The 10,417-nt window shown below is 34.0% G+C and overlaps 1 protein-coding gene across 5 annotated transcripts in view; it reads right to left on the bottom strand.

Annotated features, from left to right (window-relative positions):
- The window catches only part of LOC127837997 (dipeptidase 1-like), a 325,156-nt gene that overhangs the window by 123,034 nt on the left and 191,705 nt on the right, over positions 1 to 10,417 (bottom strand). The window lies entirely within an intron of this gene.

Raw genomic sequence — 10,417 nt, 5'->3', positions numbered from 1 at the left:
TATTGTTAAATATGTTGAAAATTGTATGCACATCCTTCAATTTTAAAATTAAAACAACGTTATGGCTAAATTGATTAATTTACTGCTGAAAATACGAATGATGCATGTTGCATTTTTATTTTTATTTCAAAAGGTAAACGGTAAATCTGTCTATTTTTTGGTATTTTTGCTGTATATAGTGTTTCTATAAAAACTTAGTTTAAAATATAACTTAAATGATACTATTTTGAATTTTATGACACTTTGTTTTTAACCGACCCAATTTTTACTTGGCTGAAATCACTTACATTTCATGGCGCTATTCCATAGATTAAAATTTGTAAAAAATAAATGTCTGTAAAAGAATACTTATTTCATCTTGTTTAAACTTTAAACACCTTTACTGCATCTGTACACACCAACTGCATGCCCATATTTGGAAATTTGAATGAATTATGGAACTTTTATATACCCCAGGGGTGAAAATAAACTGGACAAAAGCCGAGCGTGAGGGAGGTTTTGAAAAAATCGGTTTATTTTTTTTTAAGCATCGAAAGCTACCTACAAATTTGCATGTAGTTTAGTGAAATGATGCTGATTAGGAAAATAATTAATTAAATTATATTTTGATATGTGCCCATTAGAGGTGCGCAAGCTTAAAAAGGTAGAATTACCGAAATTCCCGTTCTTACACGTTGTAGCATGGATCGGGTATTGAACACGATACACGTGTGTATTAGCACCCTACTGTAGTCCCGGCGGGGTTATCAACTGCACCAGTACACCGGTAAGCAACCAGGGCAATATCATATGAAAAAAGAACTATCATGCATGTTTGATTTGTTAAAGTGTGTCACAAAATTTCCCTAACTGCCGATGTCGGCTAAAATTTCGGTATAAACATGCAAAGAAATTAACATATATATAATGTTAATGCCGATATGTTATTGGACATTTTGTATGTCAAATGTTCATTATTTGTATTAAAATTAAGACGATTGTATTGAACACGATACACGTGTGTATTAGCACCCTATTGTAGTCCCGGCGGGGTTATCAACTGCACCAATACACCGGTAAGCAACCAGGGGAATATCATATGAAAAAAGAACTATCATGCATGTTTGATGTGTTAAAGTGTGTCACTAAATTTCCCTAACTGCCGATGTCGGCTATAATTTCGGTATAAACATGCACAGAAATTAACATATATATAATGTTATTGCCGGTATGTTATTGGACATTTTGTATGTCAAATGTTCATTATTTGTATTAAAATTAAGACGATGCTTTTTTGCCAGAAAGCGTTTATTTCAAATTCAAAACAAGCAATAATCATACATAATACCAAAATATAAAACTAACAAAATGACAACACTCTCGCTTAACGCAACGTTCAGAAGCACGCGCACTTAACAAAATTATTGCAACTAATGCAAGCTGTAAATAATATGTGACTACTTGCTATACAACCAGTATCATGCGAAAATTGATCTTATTTAATTGTGGTTCCCTTTTTGAATTTATGTTGCCTGTCGACTTTTAGAATAATGTGTCAGTAAGAAATGTATTGCTTGCTCTACAACCAGCATCATGCGAAAATGGATCTTATTTAATTGTAAATCCCTCTTTGAACTTAAGTTGTCAGTCGACTTTTAGAATAATGTGTCAGTAATAAATGTTTTTCTTCAGTTTCATATGTTTTTTTTAAGAAAATTTAGTGAAAGATGCAAATGTGTCTTATTTATTTTTTTCTGTGTCTTCAATGTATCTTATTTATATGTGACTGCGTGCTTATTTTTTTTCAAGAAATGAAAGATGCAAATGTGTCTTATTTTAATTTTATCCATGTCTTAAATGTGGCTTATTTATATAAGATAAAATGATATACTGCCAGTGTCATGCAAAAAAGGATCTAATTTCTTAGTATCCACATTCACGCTTTGTTCTTTATTAGCACCGTCTTTAATTAGGCTATCTATTTAAAGTACAGATTACTGTGAACTTAATAATTGTGCAACGGTGATGTTGATCCATTATCGTTGTTAATTAAAAATGTAGACAACAAGTTAGCAATTAATGAAATCAGTTATTTTGGAAGTAAATCTAATTTTTTCTGTACAGTAGCCAGGTGGATGTGTATTGAGCGGATAAGATAGGGATCACCACAACAAGTTTCTAATACACAGTATAGACTTCCCCTATTATTGTATTTGTTATTTACCTGATTGGAATATATAAAGTGTTAAAGATCATTTCATGTGAAAAGCAGGATTTCTGACATAATTTCAATCGTTTTGCTTTTATACACAATTTCATGGAACAATGAATATATTGGCGCGATGGAACACAATTTATAAATCAAGCTGACAGTATAGTATCATTTTTTAATTATGTGTAATTTAATTCGCATCTCTCCCTTAACTCGTTCAATGACACGTGAACTTATATCAATTATAAAACATCACGTGCATCATTAAATATTTTTTTTTAATTATGAAAACATATATGTTCTACATGGTTTTGTTTAGTTTTTTTTCTCAACCAGAGAGACATTATAAAACATTGTTATATATAAAGCGCTTTACTTTTCTACATTACATAAAGATATATCGATTTTTTTTGTTAAGTGTACGTGCTTGAAATATTTATAAAAAGGCAGTGTTTATTTTTGTAATAAAATCGAAAATTGACATTTAATTTGATGCAATCCACATTGTTTAGCGGCCAAGCGCAGTATTCCGCTCTCGGCGGCCGATGGTGTATTGCAATATATACAATGAAAAGCTGGGTTTCTGACATAATTTCAATCGTTTTGTTGACGCGGAAGTGCTTTTTGGTGGCCAAAAATACTATTGTTCCCTTTATTTAAACCTAAAACAGTATTTTTTTTACACTTGAAGGTTTGTACAGCGGGGATTTCGGTACCGGCGCGGGTTTATGTGCTTGTTAAGAATTACCGAAATCCCCGCTAAGAGGCAACATATTATCCTGATTTATGCTTTGATTAAACATTGATAACTAAATTGCAAAAGTGTATAGCATATTGTAAATAAGGTAGTACGATATCATTTGTTTCATCAGATTTGTTTGGAAAATACTTTCTGAAGACTTATTATTACTATGTCATGTTATATTTACATATACTTTTGTGTAACCAATGTTTTAAATGTACATTTTACCTTTTTTACATTCGTTTACACATTTTTCACATTAATAAACTATTTAATAATGGAAAAAATATTCTGATAAGAGTGTTTAAATGATTAACACTAATATTATTGTGTACAAATCAACATTAATGCAAAGCCAAAACCCAAACATAATGACATATAGACCCTTTAAGGCGTAATATGGGGGATTGGCGTAAACATGGGTGATTTCGGCTCTGGGCGTACGAATGTAGCAGTACCGAAATCCCCGCTAATTATTTTCCAAAAGAAGTAACCGAATGGGAGATAATACATGTCACTGGTTGCTAATGAAAAAAAACACTATAATAATTTTGTTGACACTTGAAGGTTTGTACAGCAGGATTTCGGTACCGGCGCGCGTTTAAGTTCTAGTGTAGAATTACCGAAATCCCCACTGAGAGGCAACTTAATGCTGTCAAGAGTGCTTAATAATTAAAATTAATATCATTTTTTTGCACCTTAACATTCATGTGAACACAAAAACCATTCATACCGATGACCTATTGACCCTTTAAGGCGTAAATATGGGGATTTCGGTACTAGGCGGGCGAATGTAGAATTACCGAAATCCCCTTTTCATCATCGCACATTAGTGTAACATAAATTTTAACACAATATATGTAGGTAAACTCATATGATTCGCGTAATGTGAAAATGATTATTATGCTATAATTCGACCACGAAATTTGACGTGACTTAATACCGGACATTATGGAATGGAGCTACGCTGGCCGTATTTGACATAAGACCCATTTTCGCATATTATCTTATCAATGCTTATATGAATTTGATTGCTATAATCTAATGCGTATTCGACACGGAATTATTGTCAAGGTTTTTCATTTTGTCAATATTTATCATAGCAGGGGACATTGCTGACATCAATATGGATACTGTTTTCATTTTCTGTCGAGAAATGATATGACTTATTATCAAGATTATTTTATAGTACGGTAGCGTTCTCTTCACAAGTGAGATTTATTTGTACTGGTAAATTGCTCTTATACTCACCATTCGGACTCGACGATCGGCTCGAATAAAAATGTTAGTCGCTTAAAAGTACAAATTCATCATATTGAGCACGATTATTATTATTATTTTTATTATTATTATTATTATTATTATTATAATTATTATTATTATATAGCTTTTAGAAACTTATACCTTAAAAAAAATCCCATTGGGAAAAAAAATCCCATGGGAAAAAAAATCCCATGGGACAAAAAAATCCCATGGGAAAAAATCCCATGGGATTTTTTTATTATTTTAAAACACGATTTAACGCGTTGAAATCGCGAGAAATGCTCATCATTTGTTAAAAGGTAGTGTTTCTGAAGGTTACATGAATAAATCTCTAAAAATAAGAAAAAAATCCCATGGGATTTTTTTTTCCCATAAAAAAATGGGATTTTTTTTTCTATCAAAGTAAATTGAACGAAAATAAGCACAAATGCTTTAACAATGCTTAAAATCGATAACTAAGCACAAACGAACGTGTTTTATGTTTTTGAAAATCCCATGGGATTTTTTCTCCCATAAAAAAAGCTGGAAAAAAATCCCATGGGCGAAACCAAAATTCCCATGGGATAATGAAAAATCCCATGGGATATTACAAAAATCCCATGGGAACCCCAACTTTGCAAATAAAGTTCATAGTGAAGAAAACGCATTTAACAAGCAAAAATAACCAATTATTAATCACAAGTTAGACTTTTATCTTATACTTTATCACAAATAAGCAAACCTTCAAGAAAAAGGGTACTTAAGTTTGCGAAATTTCGGTTTCACAAAGTTTTTTCGGTGGCCGTTAAAGACGACAATTTGCACGGGCAGTGGTTTTGTAGTTAGTGGACGAGTCTATGTATTACAGTAGACTGGGTAGGATGGGTTATACTATTGACGTTTGGGTTTCGGCGATCCCTTAGGAAAATAGCGTTTGCGTTGAAAAAGACAGTTTATTCTTAAGCGAATAAACATTAATAAATCAAAAGCGTCTTCCCGCTTTTCATTATTTCTTAATTTTAAAATCATATAAAAGTCATATATAAGGTGATATGTTAATTCTAATATTATGTATTCCTTACCTAAAATTATTATTTACGAGCTATCATTTTAATGTTTACGCATACACTTAGTTCACTGTATAATTCATCGTGTAACCAACATTTACAACAATAACAGTGTTAGTTATTTTACCAATAAAGATATCGTTATAAACATGTGTAATTGTCTTGAATATCTAGCACATTTCAGTAGTTGAATTAGAGTTGTACATGTTCATTCAAAATAATGTAACATACATTACTATCTGCAATAATAAGAATTTCTTTAATTGAATTGTAACGATTAGTTTTCATTTCATTTCATATCAATAATATTTCATCTGGACGCGTGTTCATTTTGATAATGGATGAAAGCATTTTTAACTAAATGTTGATACGAAATTCTTGACAATTTCACATCATTAAACAATGCAATGTCAAACTAGAAATGGCGCGGCCGGGGCCGACGCGTATCCCCACGCCGCAACTTTTGACCCAGGGGTCAGATCAAAATTCGAAATAGTGCACTGTCGCACATATGCTCATAGCTACCATGTGTTAAAGTTTCAAGGTTCTAATGCTAAAAGTATAGGAGGAGATAGTGGCCAGGACGGACGGACGGATAGACGGCGGAGATAACCAAGTCGGAGCGTGGGGATAAAAACAGATGCTCATGAAGTTTTTTTTTTCAGTTAACTTGCGCCCTATGCCCGTCACAATGTTCATATCGCTTTCGGATATCACAAAATGGTTAATGCAGTGTTAACCGTAACACAACTAATGGTTTTAGATTGTATCAGATACGACCATTTTATCCGATAGCAAATGATATTTGTTACCATGTTTAAGTTGTGTCCGACCAATAAAAATAGTATACATGAGTTTACCAATCGAAAGTGCGAGTGCCTAGATAGGGTCTCATGTTTACATTTTTCGTAAAAGTTTTAACAAAATGCAATAAATGAAATCTTACCGTTTAAATAGTATACCTTTATCATTTTAAACGTATCGGTCCTGAATCTGAAAGTCAACAGACTTTCCAGATGTTATATCAATTGCGCATCCCGTTTGCGTATAACTATTCTTGCCGCCATCTAGTTGGTGGCTGTCCGTATGGTGCAGTGGTTGGTACAGGCGCTTCTCACCTAGGCGACCCTGGTTTAGTTCTCGTTCCCGGAAGCATGCGATATTGGATTGTGGTCACCATACCGTACAGGTGGGGTTTCCTCAGGGTACCCCGGCTTCCCCCCCACAACACAAGATCGCACCAGAATTAAACATACGTTTTTGTAACAAACAACTTGAAATTGCAGCTTTAATTCGTCACAACTTTCATGCGTCAAATAGTAAATAACGAGTGCTTAGACACACTCCAGGTCCTTACATTATTCAGTACCTCATAAACTTCGATATACACACTTGCACTCTTCATCTTATTAATGGTTGCACTCCGTTATATTTCGTTTAATTTTGTATCGAAAACAACGAACATATTGATAACCGATTCGAAGTATTTTCAAATAATTATCCAATGTTTCATATCGAGTATTTTAATTAATCCATCATATTAAACAATCTCAACAAGTAAATCTTCAAAATCATGCGGTTCAACGTATAACAGTATCCAGATTAAGTTTGCAAATCCAGATTATTTGCAAACTTATTTTTTTTATTTATTGAACAATTGTTATGAAATTTTGCATATTTGTAGGGGGCATTGTGTACATACATATAATTGAAAAAAAAGAGTTAAAATGTTTTTAGAAAGTAGAGTTATTTGATGATAAAGTTGCCATCCCCCGTGGGATCCCAACGGGGTTTTGGTTCCCCCGTTAAGAATTGCAATTTTCCAACGGGAGATTTTTCCAGACGGGAGAATTTTACCTATATTTTACAAAAAATGTAATTTAAATGTTATGCTTTGTTTTCAGTTTAAATGTTTACAAATACACATGCTGAAGTCATAATTGTAAGAAATAAGTACTTAAATAAGAAAATAAAGTGTTTGTAGATTTTCTTCCCCCGTTGGAGTTTTACGGGAGCTCCCGTGAAACTCCCATTTCCATTAAACATCCGTGGGAGGTTTGACGGGGGACCCCGTCAATCCCCAATTGTCAATAAAATCCAACGGGAGTTTGACGGGGGACCCCCGTCTAACTCCCATTTAAAAAGAACTCCAATGGGACTTTTACGGGGGAGGGGGGGGGTAGGAATCACAATTCATTTAACAGTTAATACACATAGCAATATATTACATTGTATAAAGACACCAAACTTTATTAAATAATTGATGTTTTCTTTTTAAGGTGTCGGAATCAAATAATAATTTTTGAGTTTTCTTAAATCAGTACCAAAATTTACGTTGAATATAATGTCCTTTTGGTAAAAGATTAGACCCCGATATTTCTGTATAGATGAATATAAAACGTTCCGACCATAATTTTGCAACACTCACTGTATATATAAAGTGACTTGTCTCGAAAATATATTGCATTTACCTTTTGATAATCCAAACGTTGCTTTTATCCATTACTGTGATGATATATACAATCCAGAAAGACAATAACATTGGAAGCATAATTATTGTCATTCGGAATTGTATTTCTTTTGCTGTTTATTCCCGTGTAACAGTTTTGGAGGTTTTTTTTCCTAGAAATTTAGCTTGCAAACATTTTCGGTGCAATGTCGTACCTTAGAGTACCGGTTACATTCCACAAGTTGTTTTTTTACACAAAATGCCTGAATAGGGCAGTGTGTTAGGTTCATTGTTTTGTTATTGTAGTTGTTTGTTTTTTATCTTTCACAACACCGTGCACTGGTAGCGTTATTAGCAGAGACATGCGGGAGTCTTCTTGAAACATACTGTACTGGCTAGTTTCAAATATGGGACACAACACCACTTCTCCAATAGAATCGATGATGTTTAAATACATTTGAGTTATATTTGCAGTTTCAGTTATTAACTGTTTTGTTTTCTGATAAGGATATGATATCCCAGACGTTAGTTCCTGTGCTGTCTTTTTCCCTCTAAACAAACAGACATATAACACCAAGGACTTATATCACTTTTCATTATTGTGTATAAAATACAAAATACCACACACAACTGAAATATTTGATATAACCCATATAAGCAGTATGATTTCCTTTCTAAATGTAATAAAAACTTAATTTTCAATCATGAACTAGTTTCAGGAAAACAGGAAACTAAGAAAAAATGTGAAACCAACACAGGCATAGAATTGTGAAATATGCAAGCCAGAGTTCTCGACTTATGATTGTTGAACGCTGCACTTCTATACACCACAACCTACCTTTGTTCGAAGTTTGATGTAAATGGGTCTTATTGTAATTACGTTATGACCCGGACAATAAAAAAGTGAGATAAATAAAGTAATGAAGGGGCTATAGCTATAGTTCTTGTGCACTGAACTTCTCATCAGTGAGATCTATCCATATATGCATATATAAAGTTTCATGTGAATAGGTGATATAGTTAAAGACTAATACTCCGGACAAAGTACTGGAAGCTGCCCGACCCCAGGCATGACATAATTAATATGGACTCCATTGGTCATTGTCGACTCGGGTACTACTTACGTGTACCCCGGGTACTCTTAAGTATACTTACATGTACCCCGGGTACGGTAAATATACTAAATCGTACCCGGTCGATATTAGACTGTACTCGAGTTGTATTCCCGCCTAAAATCCTATGTCGTAAAACGCGCTACCGATTATCTTAAACAAACTTCTATTTAAAAAAACTGCCTCAACATGCTTTGTGAGTATGAGTTTCGATAATATAGAGGCCATTTTACAGAAAATTGACATAAATGTGAATATATTTAATTAAAAACAAGATGTGTTTGTGAAACACAATGTCCCCCTATATGACGTTTGACCTTGAAGGATGACCTTGACCTTGTGAAGGATGACCTTGACCTTTCACCACTCAAAATGTGCAGCTCCATGAGATACACATGCATGCCAAATATCAAGTTGCTATCTTCGTGAAACACAATGTCCCCCTATATGACGTTTGACCTTGAAGGATGACCTTGACCTTGTGAAGGATGACCTTGACCTTTCACCACTCAAAATGTGAAGCTCCATGAGATACACATGCATGCCAAATATCAAGTTGCTATCTTCAATATTGCAAAAGTATTCATAAAATAAGCGATTTGGGCCACATATATTTGACCTCTGACCTTGAAGGATGACCTTGACCTTTCACCACTCAAAATGTGCAGCTCCATGAGATACACATGCATGCCAAATATCAAATTGCTATCTTCAATATTGCAAAAGTATTTATAAAATAAGCGATTTGGGCCTCATATATTTGACCTCTGACCTTGAAGGATCACCTTGACCTTTCACCACTCAAAATGTGCAGCTCCATGAGATACACATGCATGCCAAATATCAAGTTGCTATCTTCAATAATGCAAAAGTATTCATAAAATGAGCGATTTTGTCCACATATATTTGACCTCTGACCTTAAAGGATGACCTTGACCTTTCACCACTCAAAATGTGCAGCTTCATGAGATACACAAGCATGCCAAATATCAAGTTGCTATCTTCAAAATAGCAAAAGTTATTGCAAAATGTTTAAGTTGGCGCAAACAGACAGACCAATAGACAGGGCAAAAACAATATGTCCCCCACTACTATAGTGGGGGACATAAAAATAGCCGACAACGACCGATTCAGCTTTTAATTTCCCGCGTATGTTTTAGTATATTTACCGTACCCGGGGTACATGTAAGTATACTTAAGAGTACCCGGGGTACATGTAAGTAGTACCCGAGCCGACAATGACCAATCGAGCCTTAATATGCCCTGTATTTGGCAGACATATAAAAGAGACAAATGGAAAGGATGAAAAAAACAACACAGCAGTAATTAGTTTTATCAGAGACATAGATAACAGAGATAGGCAGCTCGCCAAATATCGGCAAACTCTCGCGCATCCAGTGGTTTTGGCGAGATAGGTTTAAACGCGCAACTGTTTGACGGTTGCAACGGTAGTAAACACGCTTATCAACATTTCTAAAACTCGCTTTCGCATTCCAGTTTTTGCGATTTGAAACAAATATGTTATGTATTATTAAAATGAGAATGTATGCGGTTTTATCACTCAACGGTAATGTGTCAATTAAAATAAATCACATGCCGCATTGTTTTATTAAG

This window comes from Dreissena polymorpha, chromosome 7, assembly GCF_020536995.1.
Source record: "Dreissena polymorpha isolate Duluth1 chromosome 7, UMN_Dpol_1.0, whole genome shotgun sequence".
In the NCBI taxonomy this organism is placed as follows: domain Eukaryota; kingdom Metazoa; phylum Mollusca; class Bivalvia; order Myida; family Dreissenidae; genus Dreissena; species Dreissena polymorpha.
The sequence above is the reverse complement of the archived record's forward strand: the minus strand, read 5'-3'. Positions and strand labels throughout refer to the sequence as shown.